We start from the raw sequence: 24,593 nt of genomic DNA on the forward strand, positions 1-24,593 counted from the left end.
GGAGGTGGGGAGAAGCACAGCTCGGGATAAGTTTCAGGTCCCACTCACCCCCTTGGCTGGCATGGTCATGCAGGGGACCAGCCTGCATCTATCAGTAATGGTCCCGCAACAGCTGAGCCTGGTGGTTGGCAAATGAGGGCTTCTGGGTCAAATCCAGGCCGCCACCTGTTTTTATGAGTAAGTTTATTGGAACACGGCCATGCCCATGTGTTTCCTATTGTCTGTGGCTGCTTTTGCGCTACAACAGCAGAGTTGAGTAGCTGCAACAGAGACCATGTGACTCACAAACTGAAAATATTTACTTATCTGGTCCTTCACAGAAAAAGGTCACAGACCCTTGGCTTAGCCCATATTCGACATTCATTTTCCTTAGGTCTGTACTCCTAAATAATGAAATGAACCCACCACAGGGTACAGAGTATCCAATTCAACAGTTCGAATCGAATAGGGACTTAGACTACTTTGTTGACATTGGGTTATACAAGCAGTGTGATGCTGGGACCCCAGAGGGTTCATTTTCACCCCAAAAAGTTGAGGAATATGTTCTCTGGCAGGGTAAATTGGGTCTATTGATTGTAGGAATCTGTGCAATTGTGTTTCTATTTAAGGGGTGGGGAGAAAGAACAAAAGCCAAAACTCTGGTCCATCGGAAGAACCTTGCAAAGCCTTCCTTACCTTCTCACAGTGTGAGAAACATGTGTACCAGTTCCATAGCTTTTGTAAATAGGCCTCATCTGTTGCCTCACTATTTTTCTGTGCTGCCTCAGTAATCTTCAACATGCAGAGGGATCGTGATTAATAACAGGAGATAAAAACACAATTTTCTTGAATTTGTTACATGATAATGGCTTAGAATGAACTAAAATAGATGAATGGCGAGGTTCTGATGGAAATATCTATTAAGAAAGTACCTGTTTAATGTAACTATATGCAGGTTTTGTTTAGAGTTTAAGAGGGGGTAAAAGAAACAAATAAGCCCAGAATAAGGGTTCTTTTTTTTGCAAAGGATGAGTTAAAGAGGGATGAAATTCTGATCTATGCAGAATAACCACAATAAAAGATATCATCAGAAAAATACCAGTATGCTCTAAGGATATGAGGGAGCATTTAAGACTGAAAGCTGTCAGCAAAGTAATATGCAGAAAATGCTACACTGTTCTTAATTCAACAGCCTATGTCAAGGTTCCCATGTCGTGTCTCCCAGGATGGCTCTGGGGTTCACTTCCCAGTTCAGGATTTGAAGTGAGATCTTCACAGAGACATCTCCTCCAGGGGTTACAGTCCCTCCAACCAGTGGAAAGGGTTGGCTCACTTCTATTCTCTTAAGAAACTACAAATCAGTAATATATTGCTTAGGTCAAGAAAGCTTTGTGATCTGCCCATTCTGCAGAAGGCATCCTGAACAAAAGGCGGATGAAGGGAAGAAAGGTCTGCAGAGCACTGTAGTTTTGGAAATAACCTGTAGAGGGCACTGTTAAAACAGCCTGATGGGAAAATGTGAGTAAACTGAACAGAGACAGGAAAAGAAAGGTTTGTTCTATTACCAGGACCAGTTCCTTCCCCTCGGGTCTGCAGATGGGGATACTTCTCAGTACATGGGATTCCTCAGCCACTTTTAATTCCACTGTCCTACCTGTCCTGGCTCAGCCTTCACTCTGTTGGCCCAGAGTCTCAACTTGTCCCCTCTCCCTGGCCGTGGGAGATGTGGCTGTCACTCCTCCTCTGTGCACGTGGGCAGAGAAAATGGAGTGTTGTGACATCTGAGATACAGGGTCCAGCCACTGTGCCAGAGAGAGATGAGCAAAGCCGATGACAGTTGGAGGTGGCCATCCAGAGGTCAAATCTGTGCTTGTGACTCGAATATAAATGTACTAAATACAACACTCGAGGCCCCTGGTAGGGATTAACTTTATTCCATGCTGTCAGGGAAAACCAATAACCAGGCTCTACCTCTGGTGGCTCACCACCCATGGCCTCTTTGGCCCAGGCCGGTCTGAATCATGCTACTCTGCAGTGGTGCCTTTAATAGCGTCACTCTGCTCACGTCTCTTTGACCTGGCTTCCTCTGCAACGTGCTACATAAGAACACCGGATTCTGAAAAACACATTGGCATGTGCAGATGTATATACACATATGCACTTACACACACACACACGCATACCAAGGTGCATGTGTGCTTGTTATACACCCGGACACTCATGGACAACTATTTCAGAGGTAAGAAAAAGAATCACTTTGGGGCCTTAGATGAACATCAGTGAAAAATGACCAGCTCCGAAAGTAAAAAAAANTGAAAAAAAACCAAACCCGAAAAAAAAAAAAAAAAAAAAAAAAAAAGGCATATACTTTTCCTTTTGCAACTTTCTGTTGTATGTATCCCTGGACACATACACGTGAGCCCTCAGTGGGTACTGCTGGTGAACTTGGCAATGACCCTGAACGCCCACCCCTGCTGTGCTGAGGTGATGCATCCTAAAAGGAAATCTTTCTTACAGCAAGACATTGGTTTTCCCTGCCCTTCACATCTTTAGAAGTGCTGGTCCGCTCCACCTGCCTAACTTGTATCTTGCTAGCTCATCAGGAAGGTGGGGCTGTGCTTCTCAATTCGACAAAGACTTTTCAACACTGGGTTTATCCCAAGAACTCTCTTAGGTACTGTGAGGTTCCAGAGATGAATAAGACACAAGCGAGACCTTGAAGACTTTCAACTGGGCAGGAAGAAAAGCCGTACAAACTACTGTAACACAAAGGAGAACAAATGTGCGCTTCTTCCATGCTGGTATAAGAGGAGGAAGGACCAATGCGCTCCTACCGGGGGGTGCGGGAGGAGCATCTGGGCCCGGGAGAATGAACGGAGTTTCCTTGGGGGAGGAAGAAGGAAGGGGTAGCCTGGCTGAAGGGATGAGAGGACATCATCTGCCCACTGTGGCTTGCCTACCAGGCTCGTGGCAGGACACAGGGTGGACAGAGACCCAGAGGGGGCAGGGAGAACACCATGCGAAGGGCTTGAACTTACTAACACAGGAATCGAGGGTTTGAAAACTGGAGTTTGGGAGATCAATGAGAAGGATCTGGCTGCCACCTGACCAGAGCAGACAGGACCAGAAGAGAGCAGAGCGAGAGCTCTTGGTCCCAGCAGGAGAGCAGAGGGGCAGAGTGGACAGGCAGGGTGGTCATCTAGGGAGAGGCAAAAATAGGGAGTAAAATTCACCCCAACTGCTTTACCGGTCTCTTCTGCCTTGAGATGCCTGCCCTCCAGAGTCTGCAGAATCAAAGAACCTTCTGAATTTGAAAGAACCCAGATTCAAACCTGCCTCCCCTTTGTGCCTCCCCTTTGTGTGTTAGCTAGCTATAAACAGTTCAGCCCAGCCCAGAAGCTTTCACTGGTGGGAGTAGCTGCTTTAATGAACCAGTGTGAGGATCGGCTGAGATGCAAGCAACGAGCAAGGTGGATGTTTCCTGTAAGGCCCCTGTGAGGACCGGTTTCTAACTATACTTAGTTTCTCCCCCTACCCGCCTAGTCTCCCTCCTGCTTCTGCAGCTACAGAAGTAACACTGAGGTGTCAATCAGCACATCATCCCCCACTCGGCTGGCCACTGGAAGGGATGCTGTTAGTCCAAGAAGTTTTTGAAGTTCGAGACTCAATAAAGGATCAGTTTCAAGGGGTTTCCAAAACACCTTAAACTGAGGCTATAGAGAGGAACAGAGCTGGGGAAGAAGATGATGGTCCGCAGAAGGTTGGATGGAAACCTCACCATCAGCCACGCTGGAAGCTAAAGAAGGCACAAGAAGGCATGTGGGAAGGGAGAGGGCAAAGTTTGTGGGTGCACCAGGGAGGGGAGTGGGAACGATGTCGTCTCCTTGAGAACGGACACCAACGGGGAACAGGGTACCTGTGGTGTATGGGGTCTAACTCTCCAGCAGCCTTGATGCAGAATTCTTAGCAAGGAGTCACTTCTCCTTTGTCCTTTTGATTTAGTAGATTGATCTTCCCCGGGTTTCTCTGCTCCCTCTTTCTTAGTCGTGATTCCCCACACGACAATGAAAAGTTCACTCTTTTTTCTGAATGAAAAGTTCTGTTTGGCTTAATGGTGAAGAATGAACACATTTTAAATGCCAATTTTCTTCATGCTTACTTTTCTCTTTTTGTACCCAATCCGAGGAGTGACAAGGAACACAACAGTTCTGACAAGGAATAACCAATAACTTTCAGCAAATCCATTAATTAGGGTCATGTTTACACTTCTTGTCATCAACTAAACATCTGCCTAAATAGGTTTTCTTAGTGTATGAAGTCATAACCATCTGTCCACATGAGATAACATGCTCTGCTTCAGTTCTGTAAGCGTGTGAGAACTGCAGGCTTGTTTTCTGTCGGGAAGGGCGCTCTGACTGCATAAAGAATGCTGGATGTCAGGCTGAGTCTCCCCTTTGACACTTGGTAGCAGAGAGGTCTATGGCAAGTGACCTTTGCTTCAGTATTTGTAAAAGGGAAGTGATGACTACTTCCCAAGATGAAGGGAGTGTGTAACTTCTATGATATTGGGCATTTAGCAATTAAACCATAATGTCCCTAGGAGTTTTTGCTGGTGGGGGTGGGGGTGGGGAAGAGGTGGGAGTGGAAAATACTACTTAGCTGTGTAACCTAGGAAGCAGCTTTGTGAAGTGGGCAATTCATCTACAGATTGGGTCCTAAGCAATATAGGACTCGTCCTGGGGCGCCTGGTTAACTCAGTTGGTTAAGCATCCGACTCTTGATCTCAGCTCAGGTCACAATCTCAGTTCGTGAGTTTGAGCCTCACATAGCGCTCCATTCTGGTAGCATGGAGCCTGCTTTGGATTCTCTCTCCTCCTCTTTCTCTGCCCTTCCCCTGCTCACGCTTGCTCTCTCTCAAAATAAATAAATGAAAACTTAAAAATAAAAGGATAAAGGACTCATCCTGACAACAGGTTTTCAACACCACAGCAACAAAAGAGAAAATGCTAAGTCCACAGGGAAAACATGGGAGCCAAAGAAAATACAGATGGGAAAGCATACAGGTTAAGAGATCTGGAATCAGCCATCACTTTCCAGATCAAATTGGTGGAAAGCAATCCCAGACAGTGAAGGAGATACAGAAATGGAGATTCACAGTTGACTAAAAGTAATTCCCAGAGCTGCTGATTAAGGGTTAACACCAATTCCCTGGTAGGGAGAGTTTAAAGACTGCTATCAGAAAACTATGTGGGAAATCTATAACAAAAGGGCATGGATGCAGTGCCTTCAAGGAGCCAACCTTTTGCCAAGCACTCTTGCCAATACATCTTCGAATGGCTGGCCTTCTAAAGTGCCTGGCCCTCTTTCTCCCCAGCCTCACTCCATTTTCTAAATCTCCTTGGCCAGCAACCCTCACTGCCATCCACAATTGCATACTAGACTTGTGCCTTCAGCTCAACACACAAGCCAGTCTCCCCAGATTATGAGGCTGACTTCCCTCCAGCCTGCAGTTTCAGCTTTGTGCCTTGACTTTGGCAGACTCTGGAAGACCAATGGGATTATTCCTCTTCCATCCCAACAAGACTACTATGACCTTCTCCCCTGCCTATTACCCCTAGGGGGGAGGCACCCCCCACCCCCGGCCAACCTATCATAATATGAGGAGTTGCACCTGGGGAAATGTAAAGTCTATTTTTAGCAGTGGATTCCTTTTATTCCTTAGTATTATGGAATGATTCTCAGTATTATGGCATTACTTAAGAAGCCATGCAATAATAAAACAGACTTTCAAGAATGGAGTCTTGTAGTCTTTTTAATTTAATTTAATTTAACTTTTTATTGTTTATTTTTGAGACAGAGAGAGAATAAGGGGGGAGGGGCAGAGAGAGAGAGAGACACAGAATGAGGCAGGCTCCAGGCTCTGAACTGTCAGCACAGAGCCCAATGAGGGGCTCAAACTCAAGAACTGTGAGATCATGACCTGAGCCGAAGTCAGACGCTTAACTGACTTCACCCAGGCACACCATTCTTGTAGTACTTTTTAAAGAACACTTTTTTACTTGTAAAATTATACATATATAATATTTCTGTTCTTCTACCAGCTTAAAGGGAAATTTTGGCTCATGTCTTAAACCAAGGGAAGCAGAAGCCCATGCGGAAAGGAGGGCCATCAGGGCCCATGTATACTGTCTTATCAGCTCCTCTCTTAGAAACATGCTACAGACTTAGAAATCCCAACTCTGTTAAAGCCACATATTAAGGACTTTTTGAAAATTTGGGCATTTCAAATGGCTCAAGGAACCCGTTACCTGAAAAGGGCAACCCATTGACTATTTGTCACAGTGCCTTAAAAACTAATCAGTGCTAACCTACTGGTACCCCATCACCAAGCAGTAGGAAGGGTCATATGAAGGTCAAATATACTCATTGGAGAGAAGTGATCAGGGAACGGTACAGCCACTATAGACTTCTCGCATAGATGCCACAATGCAAAGGTCTACACCAGAGCCAGGATCATGACCGTTCTTTATTTTTACTAACATTCCTGAAGTTTCACTTGTCAGTTTCAAGTCTGGAATGCACGAATGAACTAGCCCACAATAACTTTTGAAGAGAGTTCAAGGTCTAGAAGTGCTCAATAAGTGATGATACCATTATAGTAGCCACAGTGATTAAACACGTACACACACACACACACACACACACACACACACACACGAGATCATTTCAGTCTTGCTTAAAATCTTCCAGGGGCTTCCCCTGCACTTTGTAGAAGGTTCTAATCCTTCAGTGTGGGCTACGTGGCAGGATCTGGATCTTCTCTACCTTTCCAGATACATGGATGACCACGTCTCACTTGCCCATCAACCTTCATGCACTCTTCATATTGTTCCTCAAGCACTCCAAGTCCCTTCTCCTGCCTCAGGGCCTTTGCTCTTGCATTCTCTCTCTCTCACAGTGGGCTTCCTCCAGATTTCTGCATATCTGCTTCCTCACAGAAGCTCTGCCTGACCAACCGGTAGAAAGAGGCCTTCTCCTCCAGTCACTGGATGCTACCACCCCTCTTACTTTCATTATTGCATGTATTACCCCAGCAATAGAAACTCAATATCATTGGAATTCATGAAATAAATGTGATTACTTTCCAGTGGTTTCTCTTGTCCTAAGAATCCTGTTTTACTTCTCATGTTTAGCTTGCTATACAGGACTTACTTTCTGCATGAATACACCAATAAACTATCTCTGTATTAATAGCAACCAATAACTTTCAGTAAATCCATTAGGCTCATGTTGATACTTACTGTTATCAACTAAACATCTACCTAAATAGATTTTCTTAGTATATAAAGCCATAACCATCTGTCTACATGAGATAAAGTAGGTGGGAACCGCATGCTTATGTTTTCTGTCAGAAGAGGGATTTGACTATATAGACCGAACATCAAGTCAGACGACCTGGGCTGAGTCTCACCTTTGATACTTAGTCATAGAGAGGTCTTAGGCAAGTGATTTCTGTGTCAGCATTTGTAGAGGGAAACTAAGAACTTTCCCAGGATGCAAGTGAATGTATAATCTGATACTGGGCACTGTGTGATTAAATCAATTATTATTTATTTGCTTTTATCTCTCTCTTGTCACGACGCTGTGAGCTCCCGGAGCACATGGACAGGGTCTCTCTCTTCATTACTGTGTCTGCAGTATGGGGACGGTGTCTGGCATAGGGTTGGCACTATGACTGCTGAGCAACGACATTAGCAGTTAGCTTTCACAATTGTGCTGGGAGATAAATACATCATCCCCACCTCACCTGTGGGAAGCAGAAGTTATAGAAGGTTGGCCTGCATGGCGGAGCTGAGGCTTGACTCCAATGTGCACACTTTGTACACGATGTGGTGCTTAATTTTATGGATCAAGTTGGCTGGGCCACGGGGTACCCAGATGTTTGGTCAAACATCATTCTGGGTATTTCTGTGAGGGTATTTTTGGATAAGATTAATATTTAAACTGACAGAGCAGCAAATAACCCTCTCTAATGGGGGTGGGTCTTGTCTAACCACTTGAAGGATTAACTAGAACAAAAAGGCTGATGGTCTCTTAAATAAGAAGTAATTCCTCCTGTCTGACTGCCTTTGAGATAGGACTTTTTTTTTTCCTTTCCCTGCCTTCAGACTTGAACTAAAACATTGGCTCTTCCTGAGCCTGCCAGTCATTAGCTCTCTTGAGTCTCCTGCTTGCTGACTCATACTGCAGATCTTGGGATGTGTCAGACTCCGTAACTGCATGAGCCAATTCCTTATAACCTCTCTCTCTCTCTCTCTCTCTCACCCCCACCCCACAAACACAATATATTTCCAGCCTTGCCCCTCATTGTTCCTTCTCACGTCTTTAACTCTCATTCAACACCCTGTCACCACTGCACCTGTATCTGCACCACTTTTTCATCAACAAAGATCCTTTGATCCTTTATAGATCTGTTTCTGGGCCATTAACTGTTCACCTCAATCTGCTAATGGCTTCCCTCTCCCCTGACTCAAGACATACTTCCTCTTTAGAGACTGGTGGCTTTGTAATGTGCCCACTTGGGTAAGCTCAACTACATTTCCCAGAATTCCCTGCCCCATATATTTCTGACTAGAAAGGGCCACGAGAGACCTTCGTGTGTGGAATTTAGAGGGAAGAAGTGAAGCAACACTTCACTAATATGTCCTATGTGTCCATCAATGGTACAAAAATCCCTCCTCATGTTTCAAGGCTGATTGCCTCTTTTGCTACTAGCCAGAGAAAACTCTCTGCTTTTAAAGGCTCCATGTGATTAGGTCAGGCCCACCCAAATTATCTCCTTGCCATAAATTCTGTGCCATATCTCATACTTAATCATAGCAGGAAAATCCATCATATTCATAGGCCCAGAGATGACATAGGGCAGGCACACTCTTGGGGGCCCTACTGGAATTCTGCCTCCCACAGTGCCCTTATTAAGCTCATAATAATCTGGAAATCTACAGGCTAGACTCACTCTTGGCATTGTTCCTGGTATATGAGGTAATTAATTGCTTTCACGTACAGGGCTGCTCTTCCATTCTTCTACCTTCTATTTGGGCAAACAACATTCAACATTCCCACTTGGGATTCGGTAACACAGATTAACGTACTACAGAAACGACAGATTTCTCTTTTCCTTTAACATTTTCTTAACATTTACTTAGTTTCGAGAGATAGAGAAAAAAAGAGCATGGGCAGGGGAGGGGCAGAGAGAGAGAGGGAGACACAGAATCCAAAGCAGGCTCCAGGTTCCGAGCTGTCAGCACAGAGCCCAACACAGGGCTCGAACTCCCGAACCATGAGATCATGACCTGAGCCAAAGTTGGATGCTTAACTGACTAAGCCACCCAGGCACACCCTCCCCTCCTTTTTTTTTTTTTTTTGGAAATGTTCCTTTAATATTTTTAATTATTATGTTATTTAATCCCAAAATTAATGTATGCTTATTAAAGACTTGCTTAGAAAATTAGGATAATAGAAGTAGCAATCTGACCCTCCAAATTTACCATCACACAAGAGAAACAAACATTTTGTTAATTGCAATGTGAAAGCAAAATACTAGAGCAGACAAGTTGACCTACCCAAGGCTGATGCTACAGTACTTTGTGACGTTTGTTAGAACCAGGGTGGTGGGTGAGGGTAAGTTTTCTGTTGAAGGAAATGAGTGTGCTCTTGTTAATTGGCCCATGAAGTGATTCATTCTGAGGCAGAGAACAAGGTAAACTGAAGGTTTCTTTGCTGCTATAACAAATCATCACAAGTTTAGTGGCTTCAAGGTTACATAAATTTATTTTCTTATAGTTTTGGAGGTCAGAAGTCTAAAATGGGGGGCAGGGCTGTGTCCATTCTGGAGGTTCTAGACAAAAATGCACTTCCTTTTCTCAGCTTTTAAAGGCTTTCTGAATTCTTTGGCCTGCAGCTCCTTCCTTCCTTCTTTAAAGCCAGTGGTAGCACCGCTCTGACCTTGGACCCTCTGTCATCCACTTTATTGATGACACAGTGCCCATGCAGATAATCTGGGGCAACTTTCCTAACTAAAGATCTTAACTTACTTACACATGCAAAGCCCTTTTTGCCAAGTAAGGTGATAAATACACAGGCTCTGGGCATTCAGACACAGACATCTTTAAGACCATTATATTGCCTTCCATGGACACCGTGGGCCTGAAGAGACCAGAGGCCTGTGGCCTTTAGGTTCAGTCCTGGAGGCAGTGGAAGGTTTGGAGTGGTGCAGGTGGTGGGGGCTGAGCTGCCCTAATCACATGGTCACCAATGCAGGGGGCAGAACCCTCAAGCCTTGGACACAGCACCGAGGGGCCCTCAGTTTGAGGGTTCATGGACACCCCCCTGACCTCCAATCATACCAGTGGGTGGTGAGACAGGTCAGACTAACAGACTCAAGAAGAGCATGATCCTACTTTGTGGGTCTGCGGGGAAGGATGTTTCTGGACCCACTGTGGACTGGTGCTAGCACTGCCCCTGCTCCGCTGTCTTGGCCAATGCAGGATTGCCTGAGGGAAGAGACTCTGGTACTTGCCTAACAGGGGGTGGCATGGGGAGCAATGACCCCCCTCCCAGATCTCCAGGAACAATCTAGACATTACCACCAACTGTGTGGATGGCCCACGTCCAATATTAGCACTGTTTCATGGTGAGGAAACAGTGCTGTTCATTCAGCAGTAAATGCTTCTAAATTGTCTGCAAACTCGAGCAGAGATTACCTGTGCTTTTGCAGCCCAGCCACACTTCCACATATACTCTGATGAAATGCCACATCTATCTGCAGGTACCAGGGTCAATGCATCTTTCCTACAATCCTTTTCTAAAATCCGTTTAAGGTTCTCCTTAAGCTGAATCAATGATAACGTTCACAAATGGATACAAGTCCATGCACCTGCTGTACTTAATGTTTTCAGATCTGCCTGCTGCCACCCAAAGCTATTCTCTGAGCAACTACAAAGGTGACATTTCCTAGGTGTTCTTTAGGCTGGCTCTAGGGGATAAAGGTTACTAAGGCGAGATTATACTGGAGGCAATAGAAGCCAGTAAGTGAAACGAACACCCGTAAGGCAGGAATGTTTATCAGTTGCTGGTAACCATATTTCCTCGCATCCTTTATTACTTTAAATCTTAACAGGGCCCTTGCACTATTCAACAGCTTATCGATGCTGACTGCACAGTGTCGTTTATTTCCTGTGTATATACCACTTGCTGTTTCTGCCGTCTATCCTCATGCTGCGTTAGCTGTTGACCTAATTTAATGCTAGGTTGGAAACTTTCCTCTCCGTTGTGATTAAAGGGGAAAAAGGAGAGAAGAGGTGATCCAGTTACTTGCATATGTATGGTTCTTTGATTAAAGGGAAAAAGGTAGTGAGGGAGGAGGTTGTCTGAGGGAGGATGCTGTCTAATGACCCACATACATATTATTTCTTCAGGCTCAGGTTTCTTACCCATAATACGAGCTTTGAAAGGCTGACTCAACCTTCTCAAGTCACTCTGGAATGCTCACTTTCAATTATATGTGACCTCACACATCTCCAAGTCGATTTTCTTAATGCTGTGTCTCAACCATCGAGCCATGATTTTATCTCTAATTCGCCTAATTCACTGGCACTGCTCTTTTTGGCATAATTTCCAATTTAGGGAAAAAAGACCACGGGTGGCTACCACGCATTACAGTCATCAGGGGTGGGGTGACGGGGATGGATCTGGGAGGGCTACAGACACTGAGTCTACAGAGATAGCCTTTTGTACACTATTCTAGCATTTTGATGCTCTAATGATGGCAGTGCAGTCCCAACAGGAAACTTCTGGCCATTGTCATTTTCCTAGTGAAGAGGCATGGAGAGCTAGAAATGGAAAGGGGATTTGAGAATATCTGATCCACTACCTTCATTTTATAGAGGACGAAATGGGAGGCCAGAGAAGTCCAATGATTTGCCTATAGTAACTAGATGGTTTGTTTTCAGAAGAGAAACTAAAACCCATGTCTTCTGATGACCAGGCAAGTGCTGCTTCCTTATACCATGCTGTTCACCCCTTTCTCCTTTTTTTTTTTTAATGTTTTATTTATTTCTGAGAGAGAGAGAGAGAGAGATAGAGACAGTGTGAGCAGGGGAGGGTCAGAGAGAGGGAGTCACAGAATCCGAAGACAGCCTCCAGGCTCTGAGCTGTCAGCATGGAGCCTGGCGTGGGGCTCAGACCCATGAACTGTGAGATCACGACCTGAACCGAAGATGGACGCTTAACCAACTGAGCCACCCAGGCGCCCCCATCCCTTTCTCCTTGAATGAGTAACCTCAAATTGTGTTGCGTATGGTTAGATGAAACTACCTTGGCTAAGGCCAGGCAAATCTCTCTCCTCTCTCCTGAGCCCAGAGTGTGTATGCAGTGTTGCTATCCAACTGATCACAATTGTTGGTCTGGAAGGTGGATGAGTGTGTGGTAGACAAAATAATGTTCTGTCCCCACGAGATATGTACATGTCCTAATCCCTAGAACCTCCAAATGTGTTAGGTCACATGGCAAGAGGGAATTAAGGGTGCAGATAGAATTAAGATTGCTAGTCAGCAGCCCTTAAAATAGGAAGATCATCCAGGTGCGCCCAGTATAATTACAACGTCCTTAAAAGTGGAAGGAGGCAAAAAAAAAAAAAAAAAAAAAAAAGGTCCAAATGATGGCATGTAACAAGCACTCAACTCGCTGCTGCTGGCTTTGAAGAGGGAAGGGGACCATGAACCAAGGAGGGTGGGCGGCCTTGAGAAGCTGGAGGAGGCAAGAAAACAGGTTCCCCTAGAACCTCCAGGAGGAACACCCTTCGTCAACACCTAGATCTTGACACAGGGAGATCCAGGGCAGACTTCTGATCTCCAGAACCGTAAGATGATAAATCTGTGTTGTTTTAAGCCATTATGTTTGTAGTAATTGGTTACAGCTGCTCTAAAAATCTGATACAAAGTTGGAATGACGCCACACAAATCCATCACATGTTAAAATGCCGTGCTCTTGGGGGCACCTGCATGGCTCAGTCGGTTAAGTGTCTGACTTGAGCTACAGTCATGATCTCAAGGTTCGTGAGTTCGAGCCCCGCATCAGGCTCTGTGCTGACAGCTCTGAGCCTGGAGCCTGCTTCAGATTCTGTGTTTCCATCTGTCTCTGCCCCTCCCCTGCTCACACTCTGTCTCTGTCTTTCTCAAAAATAAACGAACATTAAAGAACACACACACTGTGCTCTTACATGGAAGGAGTGGCGTATTTCTCCAACCAGATCCTTGGCTATTGACGAGGCGTGAAGCCTGTGCGTACAGTGGAAACAAGGGGCAAGGATACACTAGTTTCTCACTGTCTCCATGGGGCCACATCTCATTTCCCTGACCTTTGGGACACATTGCTGATGCTCCTTCTCTTGCACCATTAACCTTAATGAAAGACACAGATTTCCCAGCTACAACTTTCCCATCCATGAACTGGCATAATGCTTGGCACATAGGAGGTGGTCAGAAAACCCTTGTAGAACTGAAATGCATGACTAAGTAGGATGCTCTGGGTCTTTTTTTTTTGTAGTTCTCAAAAAAAAAAAAAAAGTACACACCCAGTACATAACTATGAGGATTTTGCCTCACTTTAGGTGTCCTTTCAGTTTCTTGTGGCCGATGAGGGCTGGGTCAGGTGTGCCTGAATGGAAGGTACAAATCATAAAGTTCTTGAATGACTCATCTTCCCCAACTGCCCGGCAACAAATGAAGATGTATTTGCAGGCCTGGCTGATAGGCAGGGTTGGGAGTCCAAACTATTGTTGCTGGAGTGGAACAGCTTGTCACCGCAGCCTAATTTATTCTCTTTCTCTGAAAGCCTGGCACCAGATCTGCAAGGGAAACTGCTTTTGTTTAAGACTCAACTATTGCCGCCAGCCAAGCCAAAATGTGTAGTCACTGCGCGCGTCTGGTGGCATGCTAATTGTGGCGGTGTCCTCTGGTGACATCTGAAAGGCTGGCCAGTTGACAACGAGCACCACGTCATCGTCTTTGCCAGTTGTCCTCTCCCATCTTTTCCCATCGGCAGTTCCTGGGATTTTGCCATTTCATTTCCTCTATTTTTCTTCCTGCCCAAGAGGATTCCATTGGTTCTGGCTGTCACCCAGTCTCCTTTTCCACGGACCAACACTGTGGGCACGAACCTCATTACAGATGATGGCTGAGTGCGGGAAAGTTGTAAGCGAGCTGACATCGTGCACATTTAAGTGCATTTTGAATGCAAAGAGGAGCCTGGGCCTAAGGGGACTGGATCTAAATTGTTTGCATTCCTCTGTGTCTCCTCTTCTGGCCCCTCCTCTGGAAATCTCTCGGAAAGGTTCCCCTTCCACCCTACCTCCCTTGCAATGTTTTTTACAGAGGTGTTACACTGCTATAAATTCTAGCTTTTTGTTTTCTCCTTCCTCCATGATGGAAACTTCCTGAGGGCAGGACGTATGTATCTTTCATCTTTTTACCCTCTAATATCCCTACAGAATCATGTACACAGTAGGGACAAAGCCCATATTGATGCATGAAATTAAAGGTACACAGCACTTCATTGAGATAAAATGTTGGGGGGTTGGTGAAGAGGGAAAGAGAGAGGAAGTGCTCAAGCTGAGTACTTCTCAATGTGTATTTTCTCTATAAAATTAAGAAGTGCTCCTTTGGAGGGAGAAAATAGTCTGTCCTATCATGTAATACCATCTATAGAAACATATTATAATAACATGCATTCATTTCATATCTCATGCATAAAGAGACATTAACCAGTTAGTACTAAAATGTGGTAACTGTAACATTAAAACAGACCTGAGTCTCTTAACATTACAAATCTTAACAGAATCACAGTCATTAGAGGTCCATTAAGATTTAAAGTATTTTTCAATATTTCAAATACCTTAATCTCTTTGAGGCTGCAGAATTTGGGACACTGAAAGGTAAATCTCGAATAAGCAATAATAGCCCACCAATGTTGATCAGGCCATCTTGGTACCTTAACACTCATGCCTTCATTTAAGGTGGCCTTGGAAACTGGAACCTCACAACAACCCACAGATCCTAAGATTTCCAGCATGAAGATTTGCAGTTTATTTCTGATATTTTTTTATAGCCTGGAATGTTGATCTCTATGTGAAGTTAACTTTACCAAACAGAAGTATCTACTGATTAGGGTGACTGTGGATGTGGTCATATGTGCACAGAAGTGTAGCGACCTCTGATGTTGGCAACAGGGACTATTCTCATAGAGCTAATTTATCAAACAATAGAATTCAAACTGAGGGTGAGCTCAGCACTCAATGCAATTTTGTCTTCAGTTGTGTCAACAAAGCATATGAATGCAACCGAGTACAGGGCATGACATCTAGGGATGCAAGGAAGTAAAAAATCAGGAGAAAGAAACTGTGGTTCTGGTGGTCAGAGAGCTTGAGCCTTTGATACACATTCTGAAACAAATGACACAAACTAATCATCAGGTTGTTTTATTTAACTCAACAGATCGAAGAAGATCATTTTTAACGTGAAATAAGAGTAATGACTGATTACTCAACTTGAGTATTTATATAGACAGGAAAGCTGAGGGTCAAAAAGGTGACATCTGTAGCCCAAATCTGGGAAACTCAGCCTCTAGAAGTCAGAGAAAACTGTGGATCAAAAAATCAGCCTTTGAAATTATAGAGCCTCCAAGTCCAGATGGATTTCAGAAATCAGGGGCAATTTCCTCGCCTGTACATGCGTTCTTCAGCTATTTCCTAAAAGGAGGGGTTTTCTATGAATGTAAGCATATAAAAATTAACCTGCAGCATGGTGAGCTTCTGGAAAGAGCGGAGAGGCTTGGATTTCAAGTCCTAAGACTGAATAATTCCTTCATTCACTCATTAGTTTGTTGAGCGTCTACTATGTGGCAGGCACTGGGCGAGAGACAAGGGACCCAGTACTGAAAGACACAGACAGAAGTAATACCCTTAGGCAGCTTACATTCCAATAGGAGACAGACAATAAACAAATACATGAGTAAAATATGCAGTATGTCAGGTTATGAATAGTGCTACGAAGAAAACTCAAGGAAGCACCAGAACCCAGGAATTCTGGGTGTGTGGGAAAGGAGTGGGAACGGGTTTTACATGGGATAGTCTTGGAAACAGTATCATTTCAGCAATGACACAAAGAAGGTCAGAGCCTAAATCATGCAGTTCCCTGGGATAAGAGTGTTCCAGGCAGAGGGAATAACAAGTACTAAGGCCCCAACGATTCAGGAGACAGAAGGAAATCAGTGTAACGGAAGCGGAGTGAGCAAATGTGGGCCATAATAGCAGATACGGCCAGAGGGATAATGGGGGTCAGGAGGCAGATTGTAGCCCCTGTACTGACTTTCTGCTTTATTAGGAATGAAACGGGATTTCCCTTCAAGGGTCCTGTCTGATTTATCTGCCTGACTCTAGGGGAGCCTGGGCAGAAGCAGGGAGACCAGGGAGAAGGACACTGCATTGGTCACAGTGGCCTGGAAGAGGGCAAGAGCGGCAGAGGCGATAGATTCTGGGTCTGCAGGGGTGCAGTATTGGACTAAAAGAAGGATGCAGGAGAAATACAGGAGAAATGGAATCCCAGCAAGGTGTTTAACGTGAGCATCTGGAAAGATGACCTTGCCATTTACCAAAATGGAGAATGCTGAAGAAGCATATATTGTGGCTGGAAGACCAGCTGTATATCACTGGGCAAGTCACTTAACCTCTCTGAACCTCAGCTTCCCCCTCTATATTCAGTACTGTCTATTTGCTTTCCAGAATTGCTGTTAAGAGTCAACCAGGAAACATGCAAGGCGCCATCTTTCCTGGCACAAAGCATGTAACACCAAAGGCTGTTGTAGCCTGCAGGGAGAGATTCTGCCACAGCTGCTCTGCCTGCCCGTCTCCCCTCTCCCTGCCACTCTTCCTTACTCCAAATCGTTCTCTTTCTGAGCCAAGGGTAAATGAATCACTGTTGCAAAGTCTATTAGAAATCACGAGCAACTTATAGGAACTGGTGAATGAAATCCTGTGTCAGGTGAGAGTGACTGAAAAATCATATGTCACAGAGCCTGTGCAAAGCACACGGGTGCAGCCTCATTCTCCTTGATGTGTAATGGAGAGTGGGAGGAAGTAAGAACAATATCATGGGGTCTGCTATTCCATTCCCCTCACGTGGAAACCACCCATGAGAGATAGTTCGTTGCCTATCAAACCGGCGGGGAGGTTCTTAAAAATTGCTATGGAATTTAAAAGAAAAAAATAGCACATGAGAGGGAAAGAGGAGCACAGAAAACTCCCAATACCGTATCTTTGGTAAGAACTCACTTTCAAGTACCAGCTTGTCGTTCTTCTATAAAGGAGAGGGCCTCCCTAGGGACTAGAAGAGTTCTGGAAAGGTGAGCTCACCAGGAACTGGGGTGGGCCATTTTGAATGAGTGTCTTCTCCAGTGTCCTGGATACAAGAATAACAGTCTACAAGGAAAGTCTAAATGCCATCAAATTTCAGTTTATGAAACATAAATACTAGAATAACCATTTGTAAAATAATTAGGGGGAAATTATCACTCCTGAAAGCAAAGTCAAATCTTTCTGATAGATGGTGGGAAGGTGTATGTGAGTGTGCGGATATGTATGTCACTGAATCATCAGTGGTTCTGGAAACTAAGATAATGACAGAAATAATCATATTCCCTGCTTCAGGGTAGAAATTAATTGGCTATGGGGATAAAAATACTTTTTTTTTTTTTGCTTATATTAAGAATCACTTGTGGCACCTGGGTGGCTCAGTCAGTTAAGTGTCCAACTTCGGCTCACATCATGATCTCATTGGTCGTGGGTTCGAGCCCCGTGTCGGGCTCTGTGCTGACAGCTAGCTCAGAGCCTGGAGCCTGTTTCTGATTCTGTGTCTTCCTCTCTCTCTGACCCTTCCCTGCTCATGCTGTCTGTCCCTCTCTCTCTCAAAAATTAAAAAAAAAAAAAATTCACTAATCTTTCAGTGGGCTGAAAGAAAAGATTCAAGTAACAGAAGGCTTACTTTCTTCTTCTAGTCCAAGTAATTAGTTTTTTCTCTGACTTTTAGTACGTCACCTGCACCCAGGAGTTGGAATGACAAAAAAAATCTATGTGTCACCATGGTTTGCATTTTTCTCTTTTGTCACATCAGGACCCAGACAGCTCATGGGCTGTATAAAAATGGGAAGCTCACTGGGTCTGGCCTGTGGGCCACAGTGAGCTGGCCCTTGATCTAAAGTACTGTGACCCAGGGGGCAAAGGAGCCTTCATGCAGCTGGACAGTGAAGACTGCTCTCTGGCTCAGCCTGGTTGTGCTTAAGTCCTGGGTAGAAAGAACAGTGCCTCATATCCCCCAACCTGCTATACTTGGGATGAAATCCAGAAATGGCTTTCAGCCTTATTCTGAGCCCTAAGCTATGAGATTAGAAGAACTACCCACAAATTGTTCCACCAAACCCTGCCATCTCCTGGAGAAAGTGGTCAGAGGCAGACATTTTCTATCTTCTAACTCTTTTCATTTCAATGAGTATTTCTTGAATCCTGCCCTATGTACCAAAAACGTATGAGACCATCTAATGTGGAGAAAGCAGCACAATACTGAAAAAGGTTGGATAATGTAGAAGGCAAGTGTGGTAGATTAAAGATGGCAGCCAACTCTGCTATACCATCCAGTAAGAGGTGGGGTCTAGTTTCTCTTCCTTTAAAACTGGGAGGGCTTTGTAACTGGTTGACCATTAAAATACAGAAGAAGTGACTCTGGGCCCAGGCTTAGGAGACCTGTAGCTTTTACTTCCTTTCTGTGGAAATGGTCACCCTTGGGAAAGCCAGTTGCTATGCAAACAGTCTGAGGCTACCAAGTGTAGGTGCAGGTGTTCAAATGAGCATTCTACCTGAGCACACCTTCCAGCCATCCCCACCAAGGCACCAGGCATGAATGAAGTTGTCTAGAATACTCCAGATCACCTCTCTGCCAACTGAAGCCACTGACTGACCTCAATTGCTGCCACAAGATACAAAACAATCTCCTAGATGGGCTCTGCAAGAATTCTTGATCCACAAAACCATAAGGTAGAAATGTTAACCGTTTTAAGCCATTGAACGTGGAGGTAGTTTGTTGCATAGCATAGACAAGTAGAAGAGCAAATGTGAAGAGATGTACTTGCCTCTGACTCCCTACCCCGCCCCCCCCAAAAAAAGTGGTAAGACTAAAATTCAGATAAGCAAAAGGTCAATGTGGGCTGGACTCCATAAGGAAAGCTGTAGGATGGAGAGGAACTGGGGGCTGGATCAAACAGGAAAGGTAGGCTTTGTACAGGCAGGTAGTTCCCAAGAAGTCTTCTCTGCCCACCGGTACCCTGACCAGCATCCAGCTGGCAATGCTCCATTTGAAGCACCAGGCCTGTGGCTGAACCAGGGGGCAGATTCCCCATGCAGCAGGGACAGAGACAGAGGCTCAGTGCGCTCAGACCAGACTGCTGCTCTGCTGAGACTTCCTCGGCTTGCCAGACTTCTGATGATGCCTCATTTATGCAAGGATGCCACCTCTTATGCCACTATCCTAACCAACCACGTTTTAAAAACACCACCAATTTTACCAACCCCAAAGTGTTTTCCAGATTAGGACATTCCACCTGCACTTGGCCAACCCCCAGGTCCTCATATAGAGTATTTGAAAAATAAAGTCCCACAGCCCTAGTAAGACAGCTACCCCTAATCCCATTCTGCCACACCGATGGCAGCACGCATGCGCTCATTATGCAGATTTACGATAAGATTCTCTAAGCCCTTCCTCCAGCTCCCTCCTGGCAGGCATCAGAGAGAGGTGCATCAAATCCATCCATGACAGTTGCCAATCCATCCATGACAGGATGCAGTGTTGAGAAGTTCTTAAAAACATGATATGTTGAAATACATCAAAGACTCTTCGAGCTGACAGATGGGACAATTGAGACATCGTGATGGTAAATGGTTGACACAAGCTGGCAGGAACACCAGCAAAAGTAGAATTGATTCTGCCCTTTGCATCTCCCTGGCAGAGACCAAATGTTGCGAACTTGAAAATTCTCTTGAACTTCATGGTTCCAAGTGGTAAACTAATTTATTTCTGGATGCTTGAATTGCTTTCACTCATGGTAAGAGTACTCTCTAATTTCTGTGCTCAGAGACAAAAGATTTGGAAAATCTTTTTGTGAAAACCCCTGAAGGGTTGAGGAAGCGAGTCGGGAGCTAGTTTCATGTTGACCTCATTTCACCTGGTAATAACGTTTTTGGTGAGAGTGCTTTCCTCTCGCCTGGATAGGACTTTGGACTTTGAACTTTAAAGAAGTGAATCAATAAAAACTTTTAATTTCAGGTTTGGTGGCTTTCTAACTTTTTGCCCACCAGGAACCTCTCAAAGTGAAGACACTTGCACAAAGTCTGTTCTTCTTTATAGTTATCTGCCCACACAGATACACTTCCATACTTTAAACATTGGAAAATGCTGCTTTAAGTGCGGTAGTTAAGTCAAAATGTTTCTTCAGTTTTTTTTGTTAATGTTTATTTGTTTTTGAAAGAGAGAGAGAGAGAGAGACAGAGTGCAAGTAGGGGAGGGGCAGAGAGAATCTGAAGCAGGCTCCAGACTCTGAGCTGTCAGCACAGAGCCTGACGCAGAACTCGAACTCAAAAACTCCAAGATCATGATCTGAGCCAAAATTGAATGCTTAACCGACCGAGCCACCCAGGCGCCCCATAAATGTTTCTTGAGTTTTAAATTTCACAGATACAAGTCAGAGTGAGTGAGACTCCAACAATGCATTCATGAGCACCTACCATACACATAGGTCCAGGATCCCTTGTTCACAAATCTGATATACAAAGAGCCCTGAAAACCAAACTCTTATAACTTACTTGGTGGCTACGCCTGACCCGACCTGACTGATGTAAGGTCACTATAGACCTCCTCCTTTATTCCTACCTAGCGTAAACATTTACTGTTCCCCTGCAGAAGTGTTAATGAGCTGGATTTCTGGCTGCTACCCCAGACCCTGCTGGGAAGGTCAGTATCTAGTATATGTATAGTGTGGTCCTTCTAAAATTGGAAATACTCTCAGCCTAAGAATTTTGGATGAGGCATCAGACACCTGAACCCACATGAGGGCTAACTGGGCGTGCAAAAGGGAGCAGAGAAGGGAAGGGTTGAGGAGCAGGGCATAGGTGAAGGTCACCTGTCCAGAGCCTGCATGTAGTAGCAAAGAAGCCACAGCCAAATCTGCCAACGGTGACAAGGTCAGGAAGTCTGAAGGGTCTGTAGAGAGACACCTGCAAAGGTCAACATGATACCAATTGGCTTTCCAAAAGAGTCTATTGATCTTAAAATAGAATCTCTCAGAGGATGATAAAGATGAACTTGAACCTTCTCTAAACTACTACTTATAAAATTATAGAAGCTACACAACATGGATGGACCTTGAGGGTGTTATGTTGAGTGAAATAAGTCAGGCAGAGAAGGACAAATATCATATGTTTGCATGTATAGGAGGATTAGGAGGAACTTGACGGAGGAACAAGGGGGAGAAGAAGGGGGGAAATGGTGGGGGAAAGGGAGAGAGGCAAACCATGAGAGACTCTTGAATGCTGACAAAAACTGAGGACTGATGGATGTAGGGGGGAGGGGGGGATGGGCATGGAGGAGGGCACTCGTGGGGATGAGCACTGGGTGTTATGTGGAAACTAATTTGACAATAAACTATTTGTAAAAAAAAAAAGAAAGAAAAAAATTACAGAAGCTACAAAGTACAGATAAATGGTCTTATCTCAGAAGCTTAGACAGGGAAGACTGTGGCACATCTTACAGTTTAATCTTCTCTGTTTGAGAGCTGGTCCTCCCCCACTTTCAGGGGCTTCCAGCCCATAATTGCAGGGGTCCGGGCTGCCAGCAAGTGTCCCCACCCCACACAGGGCAATCAGAGTTGACCCTTGGGAGAGAGTGTCTCTTCTGCTAGGGTTGTAAATGCCAATCCAGAACCAGATGATCCTGGAGCCCCAAGTCATCAATGCCACCAAGGAGAGTATCCATCTGAAGAAGAAGCCAACACAGTGGAAAATAGGGTTGGGAGAGGGGCCAGAGAGACCTTATGATGTGAACCCCTGGATCCAGCTAGGGCTACCATATTTGACCCCTGCCATCTGCTGTGTAAGCTAAAAACTGTCCAGTTTTGCTTTGGCTTATTTGGGTTTCAGTCACTTGTGAGAGAAATTCCGCAGGCAATTGGCTCTAAAAGTCTTCCAAATTTGGAAATTAAATGTTTTTTTTCAGAAATGTAAACTTTAAGAAAACTTTAAAATAATTCCTTCCTCCCTGTTAGGGACTGAAGTATGTCTTCCCCAAATTCATATGTTGAAGCCCTAATCCTCAATGTGACTGTTTGGTGACAGGGCCTTTGGGGAAGGTAATTCAGGTTAAATGAGGTCACAGGGTAGAGCCCTGACTCAGTGTACTGATGTCCTCACAGGAAGAGGAAGAGAGACCAGAGCTCACGTGCACTCTTTCACTCTCTCTCCTTGCACAGAGAAGATGCCATGTGAGGACACAGCGAGAAGGTGGCCATGTACAAGCCAAGAAGGGATACCTCACCAGGAACCAACCCTGATGGCACCTTGATCTTGGACTTCCAGCCGGCAGAACTGTGAGGAAATAAATGTCTATTGTTGAAGCCATCTGGTCTGTGGTATTTTGTTATGGCTGCCTGAGCAGGCTCCCTACTACACACTCCCTGTGAAGCTTCTGAGGGAGCCAACAGACGGTGTGTGCCATTGTGAGGCTCACACTCAGTCCTGCTTTCTCCACCACCAACGCCCCTCAGAAGGAATAAGCTGGAACCTAGAGCCTGCCTTCCAAAAACTGAAAAGGCTAGAAGGCACAAGAGACTCTAACATAAGAAAGGGAGCAATCTAAGATATGTTAGGTTGATTTTTTTCATATTTTCTTCAAAAGTTACAGTGATTTAATAACCTCACTTGAAATTACCATGACAGAAGATCAAAATCGAAATACCGTTTTTAAATGTATTATGTCTCATGATTCAAAACAAATCTCCAGAATAAATTGAACTTTGACACTAATTAATGAAGATAATTTGCTCTAATTCAACTGTAAGAGGAAATGTTTTCAAGTAAAGCTTAGAAGAGGATAATTTTGATTTTTTGGCTACAAGACTTCAATTTTAGACAAGAAAAACTCAAACAAGCTTGTTATAAAATACATATGATGGTAAGAGAAGAGGCATCCTTATTTGGAAAGGATTCATTTTAGAATCTCATCAAATGTTCTATGGGGTTTTCTCATCAGTGTTCTATGGGGCTGGGAACTGGCTTATTGAATGGCGGGGATTTAAGGATATGGCTTCATTTTTCTCTCATCACTATCTGTGGCGTATTTTGTTGATTCTCTCTTCCCCATGGCCGGACAAAATCTCAGGAAGACCCCACAGATTTTCAATCACTTTCAATTGTAGGAATAGTCTTATTTATGGAAACTAAGATTCATTCATTTTTTAAAACATTTTTAAATGTTTGTTTATTTTGAGAGAAAGAGAGACAGAATGTGAGTGGGGAAGGGGCAGGAGGAAGAGTGAGACACAGGGTGCCTGGGTGGCTTAGATGGTTACGTGTCTGACTTTGGCTAATGTCATGATCTCATAGTTCATGGGTTTGAGCCCTGCATCAGCTGTGTGTTGGCAGCTCAGAGCCTGGAGCCTGCTTCAGATTCTGTCTCCCTCTCTCTCTGCCCCTTCCCTGCTCACTCTCTCAAAAACAAAACAAAACAAAAAAAACAAAAAACAAAAAACAAAACAAAAAAAACCAGTGAGACACAGAATCCAAAGCAGGCTCCAGGCTCTGAGCTGTCAGTGCAGAGCCCGACACGGGGCTTGAACTCAGTAACTGTGACATCATGACCTGAGCTGAAGTCCAATGATTAACCGACTGAGCCACCCAGGCACTCTGTTCCATGATTCATTCATTTATTAAAGGTCTAGTGATCTCATATCAAAAAATTTCAATCTCAGCTGATTCAAAGTTTCTCTCCTTTTAGTCCATCTTGTGTGACCTGCAGTGATCTTTCCTTTTGCTCACTGCTCCCCACCATCCCCCAGCTGCTTGTAGCTCTCTAGGATCAACACGAGGAGAGAGACATCAGTGGAGTGGGGGCTGATTATCTTTTGACATCAGGTTGTGCTGTCTGCATTTCTCTCTGGCTATCACAGTTGGCTGTGTGAAGCAGTCACGTGTTGGAACTTTCATGGGAGACTTATATGTGTATGTTCTTCAGAGCCCCACATGGAACTGCCCACGCCTAGTGCCCTGTTATGCTTCAACAACCATTAGACAGGCCTTTTATGATCCATCCCCCAACCTATTTGTGCATACACAATTGCGTGCATACACATGCGTGCATGTGCCCCCCTCCCCCCTCACACACACACAGTCTCCTACATCAGCATGCACCATGCATGTTACAGTCTGGGTCCACTGCCTGGATCATCTCACCCCAATGTGCTAC

At 44.6% G+C, this 24,593-nt stretch overlaps 1 protein-coding gene across 5 annotated transcripts in view; it reads right to left on the reverse strand.

The window, feature by feature from the left end:
• The window catches only part of RGS6 (regulator of G protein signaling 6), a 594,402-nt gene that overhangs the window by 224,866 nt on the left and 344,943 nt on the right, over window positions 1-24,593 (reverse strand). The gene's annotated exons all lie outside the window — the stretch shown is intronic.

This window comes from Crocuta crocuta, unplaced genomic scaffold (genome assembly GCF_008692635.1).
Source record: "Crocuta crocuta isolate KB4526 unplaced genomic scaffold, BGI_CrCroc_1.0 scaffold186, whole genome shotgun sequence".
NCBI classification, from domain to species: Eukaryota; Metazoa; Chordata; class Mammalia; order Carnivora; family Hyaenidae; genus Crocuta; species Crocuta crocuta.